Raw genomic sequence first — 13,474 nt, 5'->3', positions numbered from 1 at the left:
TATACGTCACCTCACCGCGAGATTTACGCAACCGAACGTATTTTGGTAGCATCTCAAATTACTTCCTACAGCTTAAACACTATTTAGTTTGGTAGTATGTGATTTGAGACGTGGCCATTTATTTACGAACAAAAACATGCACTGTTAGACTCATGTATAAAAAATCAAATCATGTGTAATTAGTATTACATAATTCTATTTGTGTATATTTTCAGAACCGTCTATAACACAACTTTTGTTGTAGTGTTTATTTTATTAGGCGGATGGATTTTAGGCAAGTCATGAATAGTCCACTTCTTCTTACACGCTAAATATGTGGCACGCAGGAGAGACAGAGCGTAGCGCCGTCACACAGCCAGAAGCGGACGGTAGCCATCCACCCGGCCACTTTTTGAGAACACAAATCAATATTGTGGAGCTCGCTAAAGCTAACCAATTTAAATTAGAGGTTTTTAATAAAAATAGTTCGTTTTATGTGAAATGAAAATTGTGTTCATTACTTTGCAATAATGTACCTATATCTATCTGTCTGTCTGTCTGTCTATCCATCCATCCACCCACCCATCCATCCATCCATCCACCCACCCACCCATCCATCCACCCACCCATCCATCCATCCATCCATCCATCCATCCATCCACCTGTTGATGACACCGACAGAACAACCTCTTCACGTTACACTAAATTCTGTAATATTAAATAAATAGTTTTAGCTATGCCTTTCTAAACAAACAAACTAACAAAAAAAAAAAATAATAATATAAAGAAAAACAAATGGGCCCCTTGAACAGTGGTGGTTATTCTGTCCCTCTGTGTGTGTTTGTGTTTATAAGTGATGATGTGTGTTGTACGTGTTTGTGGCAGATTTTGATGCCTTGTTGACCGATATTGGGGGCTCCCATTTAAAGCACTGTGGTTCAATATCAGCCATTTTCACGGTCATGATGGATGACAGAGTTCCATCCAGAGCCAACATGTTCCTGGCTTTGGTTTTATTAAGCCTCACCATAGAAAAAAACCCTCTCTGCATCTGCATTTGAATGTGGCAGAACTAATACCAGTTTGGCAATCGTAGACAGCCTCAGAAATCTGCTCATACCAGTCACCTTTGAAAAAAATGAACCAAGGAAGCCTAATTACACTCCTACATATTTTTATTTTATATTTTGCAGTTATTAAGTTGCTCATGTCAGTGGGTGTGTACTGAGTATAGGTCTTATACAAAGAGTAGGAAAACTATAGTGACTATAGTAACTAATGAAAGATTAAAGATTAAAATAAATGATAAAGATATTACCTGATGATCCTGACGGTTCTCCTCCACCTCCAGCTCGTCTACAACTATGTGCACATACCTCACCCAGCAACAAGAAATTCTATTTTCTGATTGGCTGAGAAATTCTATTTTCTGATTGGCCGGTAGGTCGCTAATTCAAGACAGCTGCATGAGCGCAGCGTAGTCTGCCTTTGACTCGTTTGTAGGATAGGATATAGTTATTTCTGTTCATCATTTCTCAGCGTGAGAAATGCCATGTGTGGCGTGTGAGCGTGTGAGATGAAATGCGTGTGTCTCACTCTCAATGCGTGAGACTTGAGAGCCCTGATCTATCTATCTATCCATCTATCCATCCATCCATCTACATGTGTTAATGCTTTTTTGTTATCCTAGACCTGTTGTGCCTGAAATAGTAAAAAAAAATATATAATATCAATAGATTCCTCTCAATAGAAGAGCACAAATGTTTCCTAATGCCTCATCCTTGAATTTACTGACTACTGTCATGTTTGATAAAGTATGCAATCCAAAGACTATTCATCCATGGACTGGTTTGGTTGTTGGTGTCAGACAGGCTAACTTGGGTGTGTCAATAAACAACTGATCCTGAAACAAAATAGAGCAGGGGTTGGCAAGCTTTGGCTCGTGTACCACAGCTGGCATGTATGTATGTCTGCCATGCTGAGTTGTAAGAGTAAATACAAAGGGTAAATACAAAAAAGGTATTTCAAAGAACTGCCTGTGCATTATTGGTTAGACCCTTACTTAGGGCAAGCAGTTAAGTTAGGATGGGCCTAAATGATTGGATTTGGTATCGATCTGATACCAAGTAAATACAGGGCCAGGATCGCTGATACTAATACCGATACCGATACTTTTTAATTATACAGCAGCTTATTTACTTTCATGTAGGAAAGAGCAGTGTGTCATGATTTATGAGGTCAATGTATCATCAATATGCTTTGACGACTAAATGATTTTGTGTTAATTAGTTAATCATGTGCATGTGAAAACCCACTACAGTTTTTTAGGTGAAGTCTGGGTTTTTTGTTCAGAAACAATTATATAATAAGAAAGCATAATTCCTACTCTCATTGCACTCTCTGGGTTTTTGTAAAATAAAGTATATTAAACAAAAAATATTAAAGAACGTCAATTCTTTTTTCAGTGAAAGGTTTTTGTTCATAAACAATAATATAATAAAACTACATTTATTCCCTTCACTGCACTTCTTCTCTGGCTTAAAACAAAGTACAGTACAGTACAACATTATAACTGAAGAACAAATGTTTAAATTTTTTAAATTGAACTACATTTCTTAAGTCACTGACATAAAATATCCACTTTTTCTCTCTGCCTTTCACTTACTGCTATATGTATTTTCTCTCAGTGTCACTTAGTCACGTGACGGCACGACAATAAAACAGTGGAGCAGGGAAGAGCAAAGTGTGCATGTTAGATGTGAAAGAGCAATGTTGGCACACACACACACGTGTACTTTTTGATAAAACAGGAGGAACATACTGAATGTAGCGGAGAAAAAACTGAAACTAAAGTATCGATACCATCACGCTAGTATCGATCCGATTCCAATACCAACATTGGTATCGATACTATCGATATTTGGATTGATCCGCCCACCACTAGTTCACACTACACAACTGGATCTCTTGTAATCGGGAGTCTTTTAAGTCATTGTGGTTTTCACACTACACGACTGATCGACGACAGGGGGTCACACACTACACGATCTATCACCAGGAGGAATCTCAGACGAGTCTATCCAAACTACATTTTGTAACGAAAACACACAAGAGAAGTGACAAGGGGTTTAATGATACCATGTCCAAAAATGCACGCCAACAAGAAGCAAGCGGTCAAAGTTGTTTGTGTGCCGATGTGTAGCGTAAAAGCAAGTAGGAAAAATAAATGAATCTGGCTGAAGAAGTGGACAGAGCAGGAATTGTCTGTATTGCAGAGTTGGAAGTCAAATAAATATATTTTTTTGCAATGCATTGTTGGTATTATGATTTGGTGTGGAAGATCAGTTACAAATACTTTATGCCCCTGATCCACACATTTACAACTCCTCCCCAAGGGATTCTCTTCTGTATCTTGTGTTCATAACAATTACAACCTGATCGCAACACCTTATTTAAGTGTCTGCAAGCGATTGGCAAGCTGCTCAGATCAAGTCGCTGAACAGTTCACACACAGTGATCAAGAGCCGATTTTTGAGCCCCGATTTGAGCCGATTTTTGAGGCCATTGTCATGTTGAAAGGTGAACTGTTGATCCAGTCTAAGTTTGCATGCACTTTGGAGAAGGTTTTCTAAAGATTTTGTATTTGTATTTGGCTGCATTAATCTGCCCTTAATTCTTACCCCCTTTATCATGATTCACTCTAAGTTTTGCATCAGTAAAGTATTTTGCAGTGGCTTTTTTGGCAGATATTGTTCTTGCTGTTCTGTCCAAAGAATTACATTTCTGTGCAATCAGACCATAAAATTCTCATGTTTTCAGAGTTCTTTAGTGGCTTTCATCCTGCCCCCTGCCTCTTATAGAGTTCTGTAGAGATTGTTGTCTGCAATTGGAGCTCTTTCATAGTGATTAATGACTTATTTCTTACTTACATAACAAGGTTTTTTGGCTCAGATGCCCAATTAGGCCAGACGGCCAACTCAAGCTTCTTTTTTATGTCAAGCTTCTTCCACTTTAGGATTATTGAGACCACCATGGTCCTGGGAGCACTCAAAGCTTTTGATAATGCATTATATCCTGGCTCTGATCAATACCTTGCCACAACGAGATTCCTTGGAGACAGTTCCTTGGACTTTATGGCTTGACTTTTGTTCTGACAATACAGTGTAAATTGTAAGCCATCGTAGACCCAGGTGTGTGTGCCTGGCCAAAATATATCCAATGGATTTAAAATATAACAGCTTGACTTAAATTAAGTTCCAAACACATCTCACATATAATTAAAGCATACAGGATGCACCTGAACACATTTTGGAGTGCCACAGCAAATGTTCTGAATACTTATGTGCATAAGAGTTTTCAGGTTTTCATTTTTAATTTATTTTCATTCATTTTGAAATGTTGTTTGAGTGATTATGTATAGATTACTGGGTAAATGGAATACCTATTAAAATCAAATCCACAACATAATAAAGCCTGCAAAAAGTAAAGGGTTCTGAAAACTTAATACACTGTACTGGTTGCTAGGTCTACCTTTTACTAGAGACACTGGGGACTGTGCCCACCATCATTGCACTTTTTGACTTTCTTGTTCTTATCAGTACTCACTGAAAAGGCTATAATTGAGTGTTTAGGAACATTGGAGTGGTGCAGTGATTCAGATCTCTGATCAAATCATGCTCCTATCTGTGTGTGGGCAGAGCGAAAGGATCAGGTTGGACTGGTCTCTTGCTCCCCCTACTGTTCAACTCAAAAAACAACCACACCTGTATAATGCCATATTCACTGGCTCCTAAAAGCGAAGCGGAGATAAAGGATATCATAACATCACTGCAGGCTCAGGGAGTACTTGTGTTCACCCCTATAAACCCGTTTCACACAAGATTTACGATGTATAAATGACATTGTCCCTATTTTATCTATTGTGCCTGGTGTACTTTCTGTTGTAAACAGCATTTCTGCCCCTCACAGATTTGTTTTATTGTTCTTCGAAGACCTACTTTCAAATGATTAAGACCAAGCCACTTGTCAGCAAAGGCACTGTGCAGCTGTTGTCATCTTGGGATCCAATGCTTTATGGTCTCTTTGGAAAAGTTTTTTGCAAAAGAAAAGCCTTCAAGCCACTGAGTACCAAAAAGCTGATGCTGGGTTTTCTAGGACTGATCAATTACTGCCATGTCTGGATCCCAGACTCCTCCTTTCATGATAAAGTTTTGTGGACTGCAAAGACTCTGTCCTGACAACATCCAGGGAAATGAGGGAGGCCTTCACAGCCCTAAAAGCTGCTCTCTGTTTTAGCTTCGGTCTTGGGACTGCCCAGCTTTGCTCTTCCCTCCCATTTGTACACTTCCCAGTAAGGTATGGCTACAGGTGTACTGGCTCAAACACATGGGGGTAATACTGTCTTGTGGCATATCTTTCCAAAACACTCAATTCCATGGTTTAGGGCTTGTTCTTCTGTTTATGAGCGGTGGCTGTCTATATATGACTATGCAGCTAAGTTAATTGAAAAACCTTCCATTTTTTTCCTATTTATTTATTTTTCTCCCGTTTTAGTGGACCCCTTCTTTCACCCATGCTTTCTGCACAGGCGCCTCTATCTGCTAACCAGGGTCTTTCCACAGCTTTTATAGACCCCACCCACTTAGTCCGATCATCCCATCCAGCAGACACGGTGGCCAATTATTGTCTGCTGCAGGCACTGCCAATTGTGCCCGCTAGATGGTGCCCAGCCGACCGGTGGCAGATTCGAACCAGGGTGTTCAGAATCTTGTGCTGGTGTGCTAGCGGAATATCCCCGGTATTCATTTTTATGTAGCTTCCTCTCTTCCTCATCCAAGAGGACAATATACACATCAGTTTAAACCAGGTGACAAAGTACTAAGTGTTTGCTTCCCAGGAAATTCGTAGAAGCATGTTATGGACCACCTACTATGATGATTGCGGTTTCTAGGACTGCTGTGTTATCCGATGCTCAATTACAATGAATTCATACTATTAGACTAAAATGGGCACCCCACTGTCAGTTAGAATGTTATTTTCCTCCTCTTTTGTCATTCTGCTGTAAACACTTTTAGGAATCTGGCCCACAGGACTTAGAGAAGAACCACCTATCATCATGCAGTTTTGGTGGTGTCTTAGTTAGTGGTTAACTTTACAGGCAGGGCTTGTTGAAGACCTCTGTGGAGATATCATTTGTATAACTTTATGGCATACTGTGCCTGGAACCTCTCTCGGGTTGTTTTGTCTGCCACTTCACCCTAACACGGCATTTTGTAATTCCTGTGCCTAATAAATTCACAAGTGCTGTTTAGAAGCTTGGGGGAGCAGTAGGAAGTATATATCACCTCCTAGATGCAGTATCTGAACAAAACCTGACTCTTTCGTCTACTACATAAAATTCATCTGCTATAGACTATAATTGCACTGACCTATGGTATATCCAAGCTAGATCTGTTGGCCCATATTATTACAATCCTGTTAATACTGTAAGTCATTTGTGCAACTTAATTACTTCTACAGTCTGTAATCTTATATGAATGAGACTGAGGTACATGGCTTTATCCCTGCAAATTTGACTTCTAAAAATCGGCAACTAGTTTCTGGGGTAACTACATCGATCAGCCATAACATTAAAACCACCTCCTTGTTTCTACACTCACTCACTGTCCATTTTATCAGCTCCACTTACCATATAGAAACACTTTGTGGTTCTAATATTACTTACTGTACTCCATCTGTTTCTCTGCATGCTTTGTTAGGTCAGGACTCTCCCAGGACCACTACAGAGTAGGTATTATTTGGGTGGTGGGTTATTCTCAGCACTGCAGTGATGCAGTGACAATGACATGGTGATTGTGTGTTAGTGTGAGTTGTGCTGGTATAAGTGGATAAGACACAGCAGCGCTGACACCACACTGTCACTGCTGGACTGAGAATAGTCCACCGACCAAAAACATCCAGCCAACAGTGCCCCATGGGCAGTGTCCTGTGACCAATGATGAAGGTCTAGAAGATGACCAACTCAAACAGCAGCAATAGATGAGCGATCGTCTCTGACTTTACATCTACAAGGTAGACCAACCAGGTAGGAGTGTCTAATAGAGTGGACAGTGAGTGGTCACAGTATTTAAAAACTCCAGCAGCGCTGCTGAGTCTGATTCGCTCATACCAGCACAACACACACTAACACACCACCACCATGTCAGTGTCACTGCAGGGCTGAGAATGAACCAACACCCAAATAATACCTGCTCTGTGGTGGTCCTGTGGGGGTCCTGACCATTGAAGAACAGGGTGAAAGCAGGCTAAAAAGATATGAAGAGAAATAGATGGACTACAGTCAGTAATTGTAAAACTACAAAGTGCTTCTATATGGTAAGTGGAGCTGATAAAATGGGCAGTGAGTGTAGACACAAGGAGGTGGTTTTAATGTTATGGCTGATCAGTGTAAGTCTCAATAATATGGTGTCTCTACCTTATGTGGTTTACTGGGTTTGTGGAAACAAGGCATATACCAAAATTCCCACAGATTTAGACCACTGGTGTGACCATTGGTCTTGCTGCTATCATTGTGGCAGTAGTAATGGTGTCCAGTCCCTGTGCTCTTTGGAATATTGACCAGGTATCCACTTCCTTAATGATCCATGTGTGACATCAGGGCCACTGGGAAAATTTTACTGTGAAAGTGGTGTTTGGACTAATTCTGCTGAAGGGGTTAGGTGGTATTTATTTCCTTTTGGAGAGGTGGCTATTGCCCCACAGATAATTAACACTTTGGCATACATGCTACAGTCCTTTTGCCAATAACAGGGGTGAAGCTTTTGGGATGAATGTGGAAATTAAAGCCCTCTGACAAATGGATTTTAATCTTAAAAAAGGAGGGGTCTGTATTATAATAAATACATTCTTTTCTATATATATTTCTGGTAATTATGACAACCTTGTTCGTGCCTACCAAGCCAAACTGCGCTCTCAATAACCTTCCACACCCCCAAAATACGTGTGGTTTAGTTGGTTTAGCGGACTTGGGGTAGGGCATAGGGACATTGGTTTATTGCCATTGCTTTTCCTGTATGCTTATTTCTGTTGTTTATCAATTACCCAATTGCATTATGTTTCCTCTCTGCTGATGTTGGCCTCCACTCTGATTGAGGAGAGCCGAGACTAACACACACTCCCTCCGACACGTGTGCAGTAGCCGACTGCATCTTTTCACCTGCACGATGCGAGTTCATATGCGGATCAGCTTTGTGTACGGAGAGCCACACCCCGATCAACGCATTATTCCTCGTCTCTGTGCAGGCGCCATCAATCAGACAGCAGAGGAATTCCCATCCGGCTCCCACCGTGTATGAACAACAGCCAATCGTTGTTAATGTAGGCGCCCAGCCTGCCAAATAGGAGAGCTGAGATTCAAAACGACAAGTTCAAAATGTCAGCTCTGGTGTGCTAGCGTGTTTTACCGCTGCCCCACCTGAGCACCCTACGTTTGTTTTTATGGATGCTGAAATCCCTGGTCAAATGCTCCAAGCTTTGGTCAACAGTGTATATGGTGTTTCCAATGTGGCTCGTGACAGCTGGGAAGACAGAACAAGCCTTCACTTTAATTGATTTTTTGTTTGTTAAATTGATGTAATTTATTAATGTTTAATTAATTTTAACTAATTTAATTTGTTTGGTTTATTTTTGTTCAAAGTTAATTAACATTTTGCATATTTAATCTTTTGTTTGTACCAAAATATACCAAAATAAAATTGCTTTTTGTTCTGTATTCTTTGATTTTGTGCTGTGCCTTGCATCTACTTCCTATCTGTTTACTACGGTGGCCGAGAAGTGCAAAACAAATTTACATTTCAGAAAACAAAATTACAAAAAAACCAAAACAAATTTACAACAAAAGCAAAAACAAATTTACAAGTGCTCGGGTACCCAGTGTTTGTAAATTTGTTTTGGCATATGTAAAAGTGTTTCAGCACTTGTAAATTTATTTTCGGCATATGTAATTTTGTTTCCTAAAATGTATATTTGTTTTGCACTTCCCGGCCGCACATTTCTGACGGAAAAGGCAGGGACAATAAACCGGAAGTGCGTGTTGCTTACCTGCTGTCAATCAAACTGTTTCTCAGCGATAAAGTGAACGGAGTTTGTGATGGTGACGATAAACAAGGTTTTGTCTAGTTTGTGGAAATCATTTTATCCAGTTGACCTGCTATTGTTTTTCTTGTGGAAAGTTATTAGATAGTTTGTGCAGATGTTTAGACGTGGCGTGTGCATCTCTATTTACCGTCCGCTCTTCTAAACATCTAAGGAATTCCCACAAGAACAACAAGCGAAATAATGAAAATAATTAACACAAAATGGACAAAACATTGTTTATTAGGGACGGAACATTTGATACCGAGGCTTTAAAACTTGTTTCACTTTTGTAACACTGGACTCAGTGTATCGGAGCTTATATTAAAGCAGCATGTGCGGGACTGATGAAGCTTTGTGCTGAGTTTTATCTCACTCACTATATAAGAGACAATCAAACCAGGGTTACCCACCGTCCTGTAACATACACAATCCTTCTTTATCTGGAGACTAAACGCCGCGTTCAGTATTGAACTGATACAGGACGCTTTGTTCCGTATTTTTATCAATGGGAGACGGTGGGAATTATATTAAGTAGTATTCACTTTTATTCTTAGTAACGGTGTGTGTGCGCTGGTTATAACAGCAGGGGGGGACCTTACACAGTCATGAGAACAAAGGTTTTATTTATGGTGTTTAAAATTTATTATTTTCATTCTTTATAATAAGTCAGAACCATATTTTAGGCAAAACAACGCACTCCGCCCACTGTGCTACTCATACAGCGGTGTATTAAACAGGTTATGTCACGTTACTAAGAATAAAAGTGAACACTACTTAATATAATGAATTAAGCAGCAGTTTCCTTCTGTTTTATACACCACACCGTCTCCCACTGATAAAAATACGGAACAAAGCGTCCTGTATCAGTTCAGTACTGAACGCGGCGTTTAGTTTCCAGATAAAGAAGGATTGTGTATGTTACAGGACGGTGGGTAACCCTGGTTTGATTGTCTCTTATATAGTGAGTGAGATAAAACACAGCACCAAAGCTTCATCAGTCCCGCACATGCTGCTTTAATATAAGCTCCGATACACTGAGTCCAGTGTTACAAAAGTGAAACAAGTTTTAAAGCCTCGGTATCAGATGTTCCGTCCCTAATAAACAATGTTTTGTCCATTTTGTGTTAATTATTTTCATTATTTCGCTTTTGTTGTTCTTGTGGGAATTTCTTAGATGTTTAGAAGAGCGGACGGTAAATAGAGATGCACACGCCACGTCTAAACATCTGCACAAAACTTTCCACAAGAAAAACAATAGCGGATCAACTGGATAAAATGATTTCCACAAACTAGACAAAACCTTGTTTATCGTCACCATCACAAACTCCGTTCACTTTATCGCTGAGAAACAGTTTGATTGACAGCAGGTAAGCAACACGCACTTCCGGTTTATTGTCCCTGCCTTTTCCGTCAGAAATGTGCGGCCGGGAAGTGCAAAACAAATATACATTTTAGAAAACAAAATTACATATGCCGAAAATAAATTTACAAGTGCTGAAACACTTTTACATATGCCAAAACAAATTTACAAACACTGGGTACCCGAGCACTTGTAAATTTGTTTTTGCTTTTGTTGTAAATTTGTTTTGGTTTTTTTGTAATTTTGTTTTCTGAAATGTAAATTTGTTTTGCACTTCTCGGCCACCGTAGTTTACACACATACACACACACAAAATTGGATTAGCAATATTGTTACGCTTACTCAAACACATCAGCTTGAATATTTTTGTATTAACCAATAACTAGTTCAGTGACGCATATTCTTATGCACACTCGCATTCTGGAAATATTCCACTGCTCATTGTTCTGTATAAAAACCCTGCCCTAATTGTCAATAAACTGAATGCTTCTGATGGTACATCATGTGTGTGCTGATTCTAAGTATATTCTCCTAAGCTGAGTAAGTTAACATGGCACACAGACTTCTCTGACACTTCTGGGTCTAAAGCACTGCAACTCAGTTTGAATGCCTTACAAATGCAAGATTGCAAATAATTCAATCTTTTACCCTCTACTCATCATAACATTGTGAAAACATTCAGGGAATCTGCAGAGATTTTAGTTGGAAACCACTGTTGAATGTGTGTTTTGTTTTAGCTCTCAGATGGCATTGCTTTAGAAACTGTCATGCTACTGTGATAAATATAGCCACATGGGCTCTGGGGTTCATCAGTGTCCATGGGATGGGTGACGTACATATGTGTGAAGGTATTATTGATGCCAAGGTGTATACTGGGGTTTTAGAGAGACACATGGTGCCATCAAGGTGCCATCTTTTCCCAAGAAGTCCATAAATATTTCAGCAAGATGATGCCAGGCTAAACACAGAGAGTGTGTGTGTGAACTTGACTGGCTTGGCTACAGTCCAGATCTGTCTCCTAATGAAAATGTATGGTGCAACATGAACAGGAGAATTTGACTACAATTATTACAGACTGTTGAGCAGCTAAAGTCTCGTATCAAGCAAGAATGCAACAATTAGTGTCCTCTTGAGTGTTTGAGTTGAACGCAACTAATGATGGAACCCGGGGGTAAACACGCCTCTGCCCAACCTTTTTGAAATGTGTTGCAGGCATACAATTCTAAATGTCATAAATAGTAATGTTCTAAATAGTCCATTTCTAAACGCTAGAAATGAACAGAATTAAAAGTTTATTAATGGCATAAACACATAATATTTTATAAATGTTATTAAATAATAAAAATGTACAATCCCAAATCAGAAAAAGTTAGGACAGTATGAAAATTAAAATAAAATAAAAATGCAGTGTTCCTTACATTTATTTTGACTTTTATTTCATTGGATGAACCTGAGATATTTCATTTTTTGTCTGCTCAACTTCATTTCATTTGTTAATATACCTCCATTCCTGCATTTCAGGCCTGCAACACATTCCAAAAAAGTTGGGATGGGGGCAATTTAGGGTTAGTAATGAGGTGAAAAAACTAAATGATGTGATTCCCAAAAGGTGATTGTTATCATGGTTTGGTACAAAAGCAGCATCCAGGAATGGCTGAGTCTTTGATGAGCAAAGATGATAAGAGGATCTCCAGTTTGTCAACAAATGTGTGAGAAAACTATTGAAATGTTTAAAAACAATGTACCTCAAAGAAAGAGGTACATATTTGCATATTTCTCCCTCTGCAGTGCATAATATCATTAAACCATTCAAAGAATCGGGAGGAATTTCAGTGCGTAAAAGCCAAGAGCGCAAGCTTAAGCTGAACACCCGTGATCTTCGATACCTCAGACGGCACCGCATCAAGAACCACCACTCAACAATAGCTGATATAACCACATGGGTGAGGGATTACTTTGGCAAACCTTTGTCAAGCACTACAATACAGAGTTACATGCACAATTACCACTTAAAACTTTACTGTGCAAAAAATCTTATGTCTTATGTTAACCATGTCCAGAAGCGGCGTCGACTTCTCAGGGCTCGGAGGCATCTAGGATGGACCATCACACAGTAGAACTTGTATTGTGGTCAGATGAATCAGCATTCCAGGATTTTTTTGGAGAAAAGGACACCATGTGCTCCGTACCAAAGACAAAAAATACCATCCAAAAGTATAATTGTAATAAAATATCAGACAGAGATTACTTTTAAAATAATGCTAAACATTCATGTCTTTTTTTTTTTTTTTTAAGAGCTGCATTACTTTGGATATTTTGGAAGACAAGTGTATAGCTGACATTATGCTTGAATTCTGATTCTGGTGTTTCTAATGATGTGGATAGCAAATTGTATTTTTTTTTATTAGTTATGGAACCCAAAAGAGGGGGCAAGGAAAAAGACTGGTTTGTGTGGCTGTTCGAAGTTCTGTATATAGGACACAAAACACAGAGGTGTCATTTAACTAATAAGCAAAAGAGGTGATCTGTTTACCCGCCATGTTTAAACTCATAAATGCACTTGTGTGGATTATGTGGCATTAAAGGAAACAGAGCAGAGGGCTGAGGGCTTAATTGGAGGCAATTTTTAAAACTGGGATCTTCACTTAAACTAATTCATATATATATATACTGATATATATAATGAAACTCGATATATATATATATATATATATATACAGTATATATACAGTATAATGAAACTTGATAAATATAAAATAAAAACTGATATATATATACGTATATATGTATATATACAGTATATATACAATGAAACTCGATATATATAAAATGAAACTTTATAAATACAAAATGAAACTCGATATATATAAAATGAAACTAGAAATATATACAATGAACTGATATATATATATATATATATATATAAAATGAAACTCAATATATATATATATATAATGAAACTCGATATATATAAAATGAAACTTGATATACATAAAATGA

Source organism: Trichomycterus rosablanca, chromosome 1, assembly GCF_030014385.1.
Source record: "Trichomycterus rosablanca isolate fTriRos1 chromosome 1, fTriRos1.hap1, whole genome shotgun sequence".
NCBI lineage: Eukaryota > Metazoa > Chordata > Actinopteri > Siluriformes > Trichomycteridae > Trichomycterus > Trichomycterus rosablanca.
The sequence above is the reverse complement of the archived record's forward strand: the minus strand, read 5'-3'. Positions refer to the sequence as shown.